Here is a 13,689-nt window from a genome sequence, read left to right as displayed (position 1 = left end):
TCATCTGTGTTCAAGTAACTTTGTTAGGAGCCAGGATGGTTTGTAGGACATAAGGATTTCATGATTTGATGCAGCGTTCTCGACATCTGTCTGAAATTTAAATGCTTACAAAACAGTGAGAATCAAAATATTTACTTTGTTTGAAATCATTAATAATGTTTATATTTAAATATTATTAATCTGGCGTTTACGTTTCAATTTATTCTTAAAGAGATATAGATATAGATACCTTGAATAGAAAAAAATAGTTGATTATTTGTGCTTACAAGCCATTATAAATCTGGTTGAAATAAATTGATAAATGTAGGCCATATTATTATTAAATAATAAATATAATAGAAAAATTAAATACTAATTAAATGAAATATTTTTTCTCATAAATACGATTCGTTAATTATATAGGTAATATTATTATTTAAATAATATTTATGAAAGGACTAATGGTTCTTTGCCTGTTAGAATTGAAAAATCAATTTCTGATTAATCAGCCATTGAAATTATTAGACTAACATAAGAAACAAAGCTTATACAAAATTGTTTCTTCAATTCGGTCTGATTGAAACATTAGCAACAGCTCTGTAATCCAGAAACTTGCGATTTTTACTATTTAATCGAAACAGTATAAAAGTACAGCAGAGATGAATCAGTGGCTAGAAGATGAATCTTAATGTGTATAATAAATAGTGAATATTAACCAAATATTGCGGGCTCAAATCTGGATGAAATTCTACCTCATAGTGTATCCACCAACCAACATTGGAGTATAAACAAAAACTCATAAAATAAAAACCTTAGCACAGCAGTGGGATTTTTAAATAACTCTTGTTTTACAGCCATAAATGAGTCTTTCATAATATTAGAACCAGTAAAATTCGCAAATCTTTTCTTTCTTAAATTTAAACTATACTTTAGTTAACTATGTAATATTATATACTAATATGTACATAATATTAATTATTAAAACTAACATGCATATTATTTCAACGATCATGCTCTCACTAATAAACCTCAATATCCCATTTCAACATTAATTACAAGCCCTTTACGAGAGCACTTGGCTTGATAAACCCTGATGTAGATATTTCATATGTTTTGATTTAATGATTTATTATAACATGACTTAGGTTGTGAATTACTTTGATAATTATTAAATAGTTAATCTATAGTCCGGGGCCAGATTAATTCTACAAATTTCATATTACTTGGTCTGATTAACATTGACCTAGTATGACTTATTTAAGTATTTTTCAGTTTGTTGAGTGATAATATTTATGTTATAAAAATAATAGAAAAAAAACGTGACCGTCACGGGACGCTCGGCAAATTTGTTACTTCGAAATTAATGACAACTGATTTCTATCAGAATTTGCAATTAAAAAAATAAAAAAGGAATATAGATAAAGCATACAGATAAACATTTATAAAGTAAGTATATCTTTCTCATTATTATAACAATATATCCGCGCCATACGTGTGCGTAGCCAGTATAGAGTATACTGTTATAATAATATAATAATTAATTTAATCACTGGTGTACATACGTGTGGGGTTGGCGGATAGAACACGACGGCATAAGAGAGTGTACCTTTTGCCATCACATACGAGTCGGCCTTACCCAAGACCGCCAAAATATATTTCATATCAAAAATGTTTTCTTTTTGCTTGTATTTAAATAAAAATAGTTTTAACATAGAAAAAAATATTTGCGATTATATATTACTCTTTTCATTGAGTTATCTCTTGTGCACTGAATATCATAGTATAGATAAAGTTAAACTGTTTAATTATTCGCTTTATGGTCCTCCCCAGTCTCGAATGCGCTTCTCCCAAAGACTCGAAAATGCTTTCAAACGGAGAGTCTGAAATTATGATATTATAAGAGATAATAACGTTATGACGTATTATATATTTCATATACTTACAAAATGTTGAATATATAACTTTGAAATCATTAAAAGATTTTATGTTTCTGCAATAATAAATTCTCTTTCTTTTAAGATTATCTGTAATAAAATTTAACTTCTTTTTTGTTTTGTTTTTTTACAGAGCAATAAAATATAAAATAATTGTGATCGGTTAATCTGTTTTTTTAAGCCAATATAAAAATGTTATAAGCCCAAATAAAAAAAAAATTAGGTTAAGCGAAAAATGTTTTGAAATGCGTATTAATGCTGATGACCTATTTTTACAATACACGTCAATTACTGCAATAATAATTTGGTTCTTTTTGTTTTTATATAATTTATTTTCTTTAATTTTTAATATAAAATGTTTTCGTTATTATAGGCGTTAGGTACGGCAGAAGCTTCGAAATAATGATATAAAGCTTTTTCCTATTATAATTGTAATTAATGTTTACGTAATAAAGCGTAATTTCAGTATAGTACCGTCGAATGTACACAGTTATTATGCTAATTAGTTATTTCGTTTCCATTTTCTAACGAATGTTAATTTAAAATTATCTTTGATTAAAAAATAGAAAACGGCAATAGAAGAACTTTTATTTGATAACAGCTTTAGCATATCGTCGTATATTTTATATTTATAAAAAGGCCGCAGATCGTGATGTTTTGCGTTCAAACCCCTGGTCGGACTGATAAAAAGTTATTGATTTTTTTTATCGAAAAAATATTAGTAACAGCCTGAATTGGAGTCTGAATGTTGGAAGTGTGTACACTCTCCCATGCCTTTGGTGCTGCGCCTAAACTCTTTCCGGTCACGTCGGAATTGCCGTCCCATCGGTTTATGACAGTGAAAGAATAGAGGGAGTACCTATGTTTGCGCACACGCACACTATAAGATATTCTGCGTAGTTGGAAGGTTTTGAGATTGGCTGCCTCTGGCCGAAATCGGTCAAACCGGCATAATTTATAATGAAAAAATTATAATAGTACTTTTGTGTGTTTACGCCGGTTTAAATCGTTTAAACGATTATGTCATCAATGTCATCAATAACCTCTGGTGTAACTGACATATTAATTTGTCTATTAAAACTTCTGGAAATTGTACTATAGAAAAGTTCTTCGAGCCATTTCAAATCCAATTTCCCCTTTAAAGAAAATGATCCGGCAGGATTGTAGTCATTTTAAAAGACCAATTCGAATGTCTTAAAATGTGGTGCGTAACACTTAACGTATTTCACGTAATAGGGGACGTTTCTTTTTCGTTTCACATTTTTTTTAATAACTTTTTAGACTGCAATTTTCAAGAACCACGTTCTCAAAGCACATGATATTAATCTGATTCTAAAATACTATTTATTTTGTCAATTTTGTAAGAATAAAACATTATGAATATCAGTATGATTTGAATCCTAAAATTCTGAAACGGTCATCTCGCTTGCTTCTTATTGTGTCACTGTTATCTTGTTACTACGTTTACAAAATTCTATAAATTTATTGTCTTTATTTCTTGCGTCTTAAGCGGGATTTAGATCTATATTTACTAGGGGTTTATCAATAGCATCGGGTAAAAAAAATACACTAAAGAAATAAATTGTAAATAATTACTAAATATGTAAAATAAATTACGTTAAAAATATTTCTCACTTTCAGTGATGTTGTCTTACTTAACCGTTTTGAGTTCACGTACGTGTAAATCTTTGTGCAAACGGCATTATACTGAGTGCATGAACAAGACGAGTAGAGTGTCATGTCAACTACTCGAATACTAAAAGACGTAATATTCAAAATAAACGAAATATGAACGTTAGAAATCGCGTCGGGTCAATATGACTCCGTGTTAAGAAGCTTGTTCAATTACGTGGTCTGCGCGCATTCCAGTCCAAGTAAAACTTTTTTTTTAAAAAAGCGACAGTATCTATTGTTTTTTTTTGATTTTGATAAAACAATTACATTAAATTAATTTAAGTAATATGTATTTAAAAAAAATATACCATACATTAAAATTAAAATTATCATTTTTTTAATTAAAAGTGACAGCTTCAGGGTACATAAATGATCACCTATGGCAATGAGGTTCGTTATGCGTAATGTATCAACAGAGAACTTTGTTATTGTATTATTGATAAATATAAATGGCGGTATAATCTAGAATACATTCATATTACCAGTATAGTGCTTTTTGTTTCCTAAATAAATATTCATATCAATATAGTATCTAGTAGGGAAGCTGTCTCGACTCCATACGGGTAAAATAAGAAATTTATTTTGTTATTGTTTTGTTCGTTAAAAAAATTCCAGCAACCCGCAGCCGTACGGGTTCAATCTCAACAATTTAATCAATCAAACATACACAAAATAAATAAATATCGAAACCGGCCCAGCACTTTAGGAGGAGTACAATGAACTTTTATATATAATACACAGAAGAATTATATAATCTATAGTTTTTAATATTTATTAATAGATAAAATTGGTTATTATAAATGTACTTTAGAAGATAGACATTTGATATAGCAGAAAAGACTTTGCAAACTAACATTTCAACCTAAAGCGCGAGTGAAGCTGCGGCCTGAAACTAGTAGGTTTATTTAGCCGAACAGAACTAATATACTGTTTCAAATGTATATAGCATCTTGCCCTCTGGTTTTAATGATTTCCTAACTTATTAGACTAGCTAGAAATAATGTTTTGATCCTAAACTCGATGCCCTAACAAATGCTAGCAAACGAGGGCAATCTAACTTATTTATACCCATTTGAGTTTGCATCAGTGAACAAAATTAGGGATTGCTGTTGCCGTGCGGTTATGTTTGTGTATGACTATTTTATATACGTACGTCTGACTTTGACCGGGGCCGCAACAACATAACCACATTGAAATACTTTGAATGAAACAAAAAATCTTTGATTATTTATAAGTAGATACACGACGTAAAAATTGTGGCCAACTGTTGGGCACCAAGTACACGCACACTAGTAAAATAGTATGACGTTTGACGAGTATCAAGCGGAGGTGTCACGCACATCGAGATAATCAAGTTGACTCATTACAACTAAATTATTTTGTATTGCGACACTCTGTCTAGATATATAAATAATAAATAATAAAGAAACAACAGGTTATTATTTTCAGTGATAACTTTTATACATAACGTTCCGTTTATAATGTATACATATAAATAAATCTTTGTCTTATATTTTTGTACAGTATCGTTGGTTTGCCCCAGCGTTTAGTTTATGAGCACTAAGCCGAGCGCCGACATATGTCGCTGAGCTGTAACGTATGCTATTAATTTTAAATGAACCGACCTGCATGCGGATACGGTAACGCAGGAAGCATTCCAATGTATCGCACTATTTTCGCCTACGTGCTGAGAAAACTAAACATTTTTCCTGCTAGAATATAATAAACAACCACTAAACTGAAAATTTGTACCATTAACAAAATTTACATTTCAGTACAGCGAGTGTAACTAGAAAAGTACATAACTGGGCTTTATTTTTATGTATAATGTCTTTGCCGGTCTTGATTGATGATGCAATAAAGAGGAATGCTTTATACTTCTTGTAGTGGTATTGTCTGTGAGTAAAGGTGTTTGATTGCATTGCGTGGCCCATCTGTTCGTCAGACTTCTTGAAATGAATAAAATATATTATAACGCTTTGTACAGTGGTTGTTTGACTTACGGCATATTATGTAATTTTACTAACAGATTCAAATTGTAAGTCTAATAAAAAAAAATGTTTTTGTTTTTTTTTTTTATTTCACTACTCTCTAAACGATAAGGTGTTGCCACTTTAAGCTGTGGTCATATTTTTAATAAAAAATAAATAAACTTTAAAACACAATTAATTAATATAATTTCCAATTTTTTTTTTTCTTGTAAGCATATCTTTATTGTGCACAAGTCTAATGAAGGAAATGTCAAACCTGACAAAAACCGAACAATACCGCAAGCAAAAGCTGCTAACTATAAAGTTTTCGATGTTATACAATTTTTTTAATTGGCTTGTTAAGTTTCACTGAAACAAGGCTACAGGCTGAGAGAGACTTATAAAAGATATTTACTTTGTAATATTTCTATTATATTCGTCGCTATTCAATATCAACGAGATTTATAGAAACATCCTTAATACAAAACAATTCAAATAACGTCAGCTGCAAACTCGCATGAAATATTCGAAAACAATGTTGCCATTACAAAATAATACAATTAAATTGAAACAGTCTCAAAGGTCACAGAAGGCAGTGTTAGTAATTCTACTCCCTAGATTTCAATCCTTATACGATAGGATTTACCCAATCACACTTGGCTCAGTAATAAATAAGTTGCCGTTTTATGTATCGAAAATTGTTCCCTTTATTCACGCACTAGAGCTCTACGTTCGCAGATTTTATGTCGACTTCCTCAAATGCTAATAGAGGGTGTTTTCTTTGAAATCTATTGAGAAGAAAGTAAAATGATTTTTTTTTTATATACGCGACGAAATTGGATTTGTTTGACCTCAGTTGTATTTCTTCGATAAGCATTTTTTTCAAAATGAAGTGTGTTTGGGTATTTCGGTAAAGCCATTTGCGTGTATTTTTATAATGAAATCCTTACTTTACTATTCGACATAACATTTCAATGAGGTAAAATGTTTATAAGTCTTTTATTAAAAGTACAGGAACGTTGCAAATTAGTAGACATATATGCAGATAAAGAGTATAACAATTGAGAGATTGTTAAAAAATAAAACAAAACAACCTCGTTACAAGCTTACAATATTGAGCCGACTGTCTGCCATATTAGTGCCATCACACAGCTCATGTTTTCAATCAAACCTACTAATTAATTATTTTTAAATACAGATACATATTTTTTTAATTTCTATTCGCTTCTAAATTTATATAAATATACTACGTTATGTTAATGTAATACATATTACCATATATACATGTGTGCTAGTAGTAAACATAACAATAAGGACTTCAACGCTAACAAATGTCAAAGGCTTATATTAACACTGCACATAGAACGTACATGTATGTAGTTATACCTTATGCGCCGGATCCCTTTATTTGTCAATCAAATTATATGTGAGAGAAGCATCGGTTTACGCCTAATCCCGTGTAATATTGTGATAGAAACCGCCATCTAAGTTAATTTGCTTGTTTCTCAAACGGATCAGAACATCTGATGATGACTAGATATAATTTGTATGTTAATTACTCTCACGCTTAGCGGAAAATGTTTAACACTATTGATAATAATGCATAGAATTCTGTCAAAAAGATTAAATGCTTAATGATGCGTGCTTGATTGCGTTTGAAATAACGAACTGTTTTTATGCAGTATTTGAAAATACATTTGAATTTATATTTTAACATAAAATCGCAGTTAATTAAAAAAAAAATATAAAAAGAATTTTTGTAAATAGTTATTGCCTCAGCCACAATAAAAATTTTACCTCTAAAATATTAGCTAAATAAAACTTTTTACCGACATGGCTTACGTTGTTTTATAAGTCTTAAAAACAGTTTAAAAATCTTTTTCGTAGGTATCCAGGGATTTGTTATTAAATCTACCCAAATGAAACTGATTAATGAGTTTTCCTAATAACTTTTCCGCCATTATGGCTTAATCTGGCAAGGTAATGGTATAATAACTCTGGTTTTGTACGCGTTATTATTTATGAAATAAAATATGTATTTGAATTGAATTATTAAATCAATTATTGAAATACATTAATAAAATAAAATATACTTCAATAAATAAATGTTTTTTTCTTATTCACTCGTAGTTTAGGACTTCCAAAAACAACTTACAACAGCGTACTTAAAGGCTGATTAATTGAACGAAATAAAATAAAGAACAGTAGTATATTTAGGACCCCTATATTCCCTATCATATTATTAATTTACATGTATATAATAAGCTTAAAGAGCTCATACAAACTGTTAAATCAGCTTATGGCAGCAATGAACTGCAGCTCAAACTTGTAAGTTAGGGTAACTTAGTTCATAACTTGGATGTTAGGTCTTCAAAGCCGAGGACGTATTTACATTCAGTCGTCACACGCTTGACTTGTTTTACTTTCTTACTTTCATATGGGGTTGAAAACAAATGATAGATGCTTAACGATTCTGTACGCTATTTTCAAAATTTTTGGTATGTTTTAAATATATTGTATTCATTTTGTATTTAAATTGACATAATTCTATTTTAATATGTATCTGTAGATTTTTATTTTAATAACTCTTTAATGATTTAAAATCAGCGCCTTTATAAACTTTCTGTTACAAAAATAAGAATCGTTTGAATCATAATAATTTACATTGCAATGAAAAACGTTGTTTGCAAAGAAAATATAAATAGCGCACTCGGTTGTAAATAAATTGATTTTATTGTATCTCATTTTTGCTTGTTAGCTACGTTTCATTGCCCGACAAAATAGGGATTTGTTTCGTAGTAATTTATTGGTCATTCATTTACAATTGAATAAACACTCGGCGGAAAAATCAGACACTACTTCCAACTCCACCTTTCTGTATTTTCAGATCCGTTAAATTATGAAATTATTATTCATGCACTTTATTATTTCAACATCACCCCTTGAGTCCGTATTTTCTTTTTATTACAGAAGCATATTGATTAATTCAACTTCTGTATGTTAAATCAAACCATCTTAACTTAACTTATAACTATTTAATGAAAATGTACGCAACATTCAATGCTCGTATAAGTACTGTTTTCCAATTAAAAAAAAAAAAAAATACGGCTTTAAAAAGTTAAAAACAAATTTCATCATTCCTAACTCACCATGAAATATAAATAAATATATTTTACATATTTTATACGGATCTTTGTGTTTCTATATAAATATATATGATATTTTTAATTAGTTAGATTTGTTTGTTGTTTTAATTATCACTGAATATTTGCCGGGTGAAATCGCTTGACCTCAAAATTGTTAGAGATATTGTTTGTTTCTCTCGAGAGGGCATGCCGAGAACAAAGCTTTTTTGTAAACAACCTGCGATGGGAGCAGGTAATGAATATGCCAGAACAAAAAGTCGAATGCGGGGCCTCATTAACCATTCAGCTGTTGTAGTTGCCTTAAAAATCAGTTACAAAAGTCGAATGAATAACTATGTAATACAATTTCCACGCTAACTATGAATTTACATTGCATTTACACGGTTCAATTCATTATCAAGCCAAATTTGCGAACCTATGTTTGAAGAGCGTTTGTTTAAGCGGAAAAAATACCTTTCATGCCAGCACTCGTTGATGCTAAAAGAGAGTTCAGACCTCCCGTCCCCTATAACAGAGACTAGAAATGTCTGCAGGTTCTAATAATAACAACAGACAGACCAGCTCTGTCATTCGTTGGTCGTCCATTTGTAACTGCAACGATTACGGCGATCAATGAATCGTCTCACACTCTGCCAGAGTTCTGAGCTGGTCCAACAATATACGGAACCAGTGATCCCAAGAATATATCATAGCAGAAGAATGTTTCCTTCATACTCAAAAGAATATAAAGAAGAAGTATTTTAAGAATGTACAACGCTTATACAATGACTTTCATATACTCCAAGCAGGCAGTTTTGTACATCTTTATTTGTAACGTATACTTAAAAAAGTAAAGTAAAGTAACAACTAAAGTAAGGCCTTTCCTTTTAAAGAGAAGTTTTGAAACTTATTCCATCTCTCTCTCTCACCCAATGGGGTTTGTGGCAAATTTACATAAGCTATATCCATATTGAGTTTAATAAGCATAACTTAGCTACTAAGCATAACGTAAACAGTCAAACAACCAAAGTCACAGTATATATTGCGATGGTAATGCTAACAACTACTAAATATTTGATATTACAAGAGAAAAAAATGTTCTTCATAAGTTATCAGCTATAATGCAATTTAAATAACAACGCTAATTGAATTACAGACTTCAGTAGACTTGGAAACTTTTATTCAGTCGCTAAGAGATAATCACTGCTTTGTAAAATTGTCCCTTTAAAGCTGAAAAAAATCGGATGGCAGCTAATTAGGCGTTTATTTTTTAAATATTCACCATTGTTTGGATAATTGTCTCTTGAAGCGCGATTAATTGGTATTAATTAAGATTCAAACGGTATTATTGTCCCGATGGAGCATGATACGACTGTAAGATGCGGACTTCTTTATTAATTATTATTTTTGGATGAAAATCCAACTAAGTTAATCTGTCAAAGCAGTTACTTATTATATATATACTTGGTGGTGGTAGGATTCTGAGCAAGCTCCTCACTGATGAGGGGGTGGTACCACTGTTTGGCGGGAGAATATCTGAATATTCTCCCGCCAAACAGTAGTACTCAGTATTGTTGTCGGTTTGAAGAGTGAGTAAGCCAGTGTAAATACAGGCACATGGGACATAACATCTTAGTTCGCAAGGTTGGTGGTGAATTGGCGATGTAAGGAATGGTTAACCTTTCTTACAGCGGCATTATCTATCGCAGTGGTGACCACTATCAGGTTGTCCATTATCCCGTTCGCATAACTATATCATAAAAAAATAAATCATATCAGATTTCCAAGTTAATTCTAAAGTCCATATACTATTGAGTATTGGATTATTTAATTTACCTAGCTGACTATGAAATTCTAAGTTTGGATTCTAGCTTGGGCTAGAATTATTTGATTTTTCTATAACTGAATTCGCAGTGACAGTTGGAGTTAATCAAAAGCTAACGGTATTACACTCCTGTGCCTCGGAGCGGAACGTAAAGTTTGAGGTCCCATGTCTGATTTCTCTTCCATTGTGTCGGATTGCTGTTCCACCCAATTACATGAGTAAGAGAATAGAGAGTGCGTCGGCATGTATGATTTTTATTATGTATGGTGCCTGCATTATTTCATATTAAGATTACTTAGTAATACTTTTATAATTTTATGCTTATGGACAACCCTAATAATATAAATTTATTTATTTGGAATAATTAGTGTTCTCTTTTCAAATTGATAAAAAAACAATATTCAATAAATAAGATAAACCACATACTTTAAATTCAATTCTTTAAGTTATTTTGCGGCATTCATATAAAAACAAAACAAATTATTTTTTAAATCGAGGTCGGTATATCTTACTCAAGCGAATTTCACCGTAGGCCTGAATAAAGGAAATCCTTCTGTATTTTTAAATACATAATTATGTTAACGATACGCAAACATTGTGTAATTTTTAAATAAATTATCATTTTGATATAAATTTAGAAAATATTTTGTTTTGATTTCATATAATATTGTAATATAATTACCAGGGCACAAGGTCCTCTAAGAGCTTTTCATGCGTTTATTCTTGTGTTTATAATTCTCTCGTGCTCGGCTGCGGTCCAATTAATTAACAATACACAGATTTTAACTTCACAACATGAATTTAAATGTAAGCAAACATCATTGAGTTTTTAATTCCATCGGAGCAAAAACGTCGAAAGAAAATCTAAGAAACGTATAATTGACGATTCGCTGTGGATTAATGTCTTAATTGAGGTTCGTACCCTTCTACTTAATGTCAGAACATAACGACTAACAAAGTGATTTTATCGATCTATTATTGGATTATTATTTATTTAATAGGTTAGTGGTCACCACCCATAGACGTTTGCACGGTAAGAAATATTAACCATTCCTTACATAACACTAATGCACCCCTAACCTAGGGAGCTAAGATGCTTACTCACTCTCTAAACTGGAACACAGTAATACTGAGCACTGCTGATTGGCGGCAAAATATCTGCTAGGTTGGTGATACTACCAAGCTTGCTCAAATATCTACCACCAAGCGTTAGGTAGTACCAAGTATTTTTTACCCATGATAATTTTTATACATATTTCATATAAGACTTTGATTATGAGAAGATAATAAAAAAACAAATAACAATAAACTAGTAAAATAAAAGGCTGACGTAAGACATATGCCTATCTGCCTCGTAAAAGCATCGGGTTAGTGCGAGAGGGTCGCAACCGTACATTGAGCCTTATGCAAATGTAACGATAACACGCCTTTAGGGTCAATAAACTGTTACCTACTCACTTTTACGACATGATAAATATTTTTCCGATATTATATGACCTACTCACACTAGTTTATATCGTAAGTTAAGATATTCACTGTATTTTTTTTTTTTGTTATAGATTGGAACCAGAACCAGCGAAATTCTTAAGGTACGTGTTACACTTACGTCTTACAACATGTCAAAAAAAATGAGACTCCATACCTTTCATACACTAAAAACGAAAACCATATAACCAATTTTTTGTTGTAAGCATTAAAAAAGTAGTAAAGAAAATTATAAATTATATTTCCTGACATAAGCTATCCTGTATAATAATTTTATTTGAACTCTCCCCTTCATTCGGGTGTGTGTAAAGGTGTGACGAATAAACAACCTTTCTCATTTATAAAATTAGTGCGATTTAGATAAAACATTCAGCTAAGAACATTTACCTCCATAAAATTATATAAAAATATACATTATTTATCTTTGAAAATAATATTATATTTATATATGTGTTGGGTACTAAGGACTAACCTAGTATTTCACTCGTGAAATGTCGATAACCGATTTACGGCCATATGACATGTTCATGGTTGTTTCATTGATTTTAATCTTTTAAATGGTATAATTTTATCAATATCACTTTCCGACATTTCACGATCATGTTCTGCAATGCGTTTTAAGTTAATATTCAACAGAATAACTCAACTCATATGGACATAATATATAACCAAACATAATGTATTATTTTTATCACACAGAGTTTATTATTATAAATAATATATACACATGTCAATGTCTTGTAAATTATTATTATATATATAATTACACCTTATATAAATAAATACACGTTTTACAATAGTAGTTTATCAACTTAAAACCCTGATTCTTCTTTTTGGAAAATATCTCTGGATCTATATCTAAATATCTCTTTTTGGATAATATTTCAAACTAATTATTATTATAATTAATTATAATAATAATTAGTTTGAAATGTTGACGATGATATAATTTTTTGTAATGTATAAATTAAAATCGTGCAATGTAAATTCTTATCTTAAATTAAATATTATACAATAAACTAAAAAAATATCTCTATTTCTGTTAAATACCAAGTGTAGCTCTTTTGTAATTTTTTCGTTTTAATTATACAATTCGCGCAGGAATTTTTCTTCATTGTAAGATTTAATTAAGTCATTCATAATCTCTGCTTCAATAAAAAGAGACTTTGCTAAATCAAGGTGGGTCAAGCGTTGACAGAATTTTTAATATAATATCCCTTCATTAAAAAACAAGGTTGTTTTTAATTTTTTAAAATCACACACAGTTTTATGTTTCGAATGTACACACAAGCAAGCAGCGCTGATTAAACAATAACATTAATTTCACCATTTCATGAAATAATACAAATATGCCTTATAACTGAATTTTACATATTTCAACGAAAAATATTATTTTAAATTATCTTTTCATCATTTTAATTAACAATAAAGTTTTTACAACTATTATTTATAAGCATTCTAATTTAATTTATTTGATACTAGTCTCGAAAGAGAGACTGAACCTTATTTAAAATATATCTATTCCATTTATATACGATTTACTAATGATGCACATGTAGACTGAGGTATCATCGCTAAGTTGGAAGTATTAAAGTATGACCAAAGTTGTCTCATTTTATTAGGCACTAGATGAAAACCCGGCTTCGCTCGGGTTAAATAAATAAAACTAAAAGAATATGGTTCATAATTTACTATTT

At 30.1% G+C, this 13,689-nt stretch overlaps 1 protein-coding gene across 8 annotated transcripts in view; it reads left to right on the top strand.

The window, feature by feature from the left end:
* The window catches only part of LOC125065490 (poly(rC)-binding protein 3), a 191,582-nt gene that overhangs the window by 51,197 nt on the left and 126,696 nt on the right, over positions 1-13,689 (top strand). For all 8 annotated transcript variants that reach the window (XM_047673129.1, XM_047673127.1, XM_047673121.1 and 5 more), the window contains one exon: positions 12,067-12,096. The gene's annotated coding sequence lies outside the window, so the exon portion shown is untranslated. The remainder of the gene's footprint in view (positions 1-12,066; positions 12,097-13,689) is intronic.

The sequence above is a fragment of the Vanessa atalanta genome, chromosome 7 (genome assembly GCF_905147765.1).
Source record: "Vanessa atalanta chromosome 7, ilVanAtal1.2, whole genome shotgun sequence".
Lineage (NCBI taxonomy): Eukaryota > Metazoa > Arthropoda > Insecta > Lepidoptera > Nymphalidae > Vanessa > Vanessa atalanta.
This window is presented reverse-complemented; position numbering and strand designations above follow the sequence as displayed.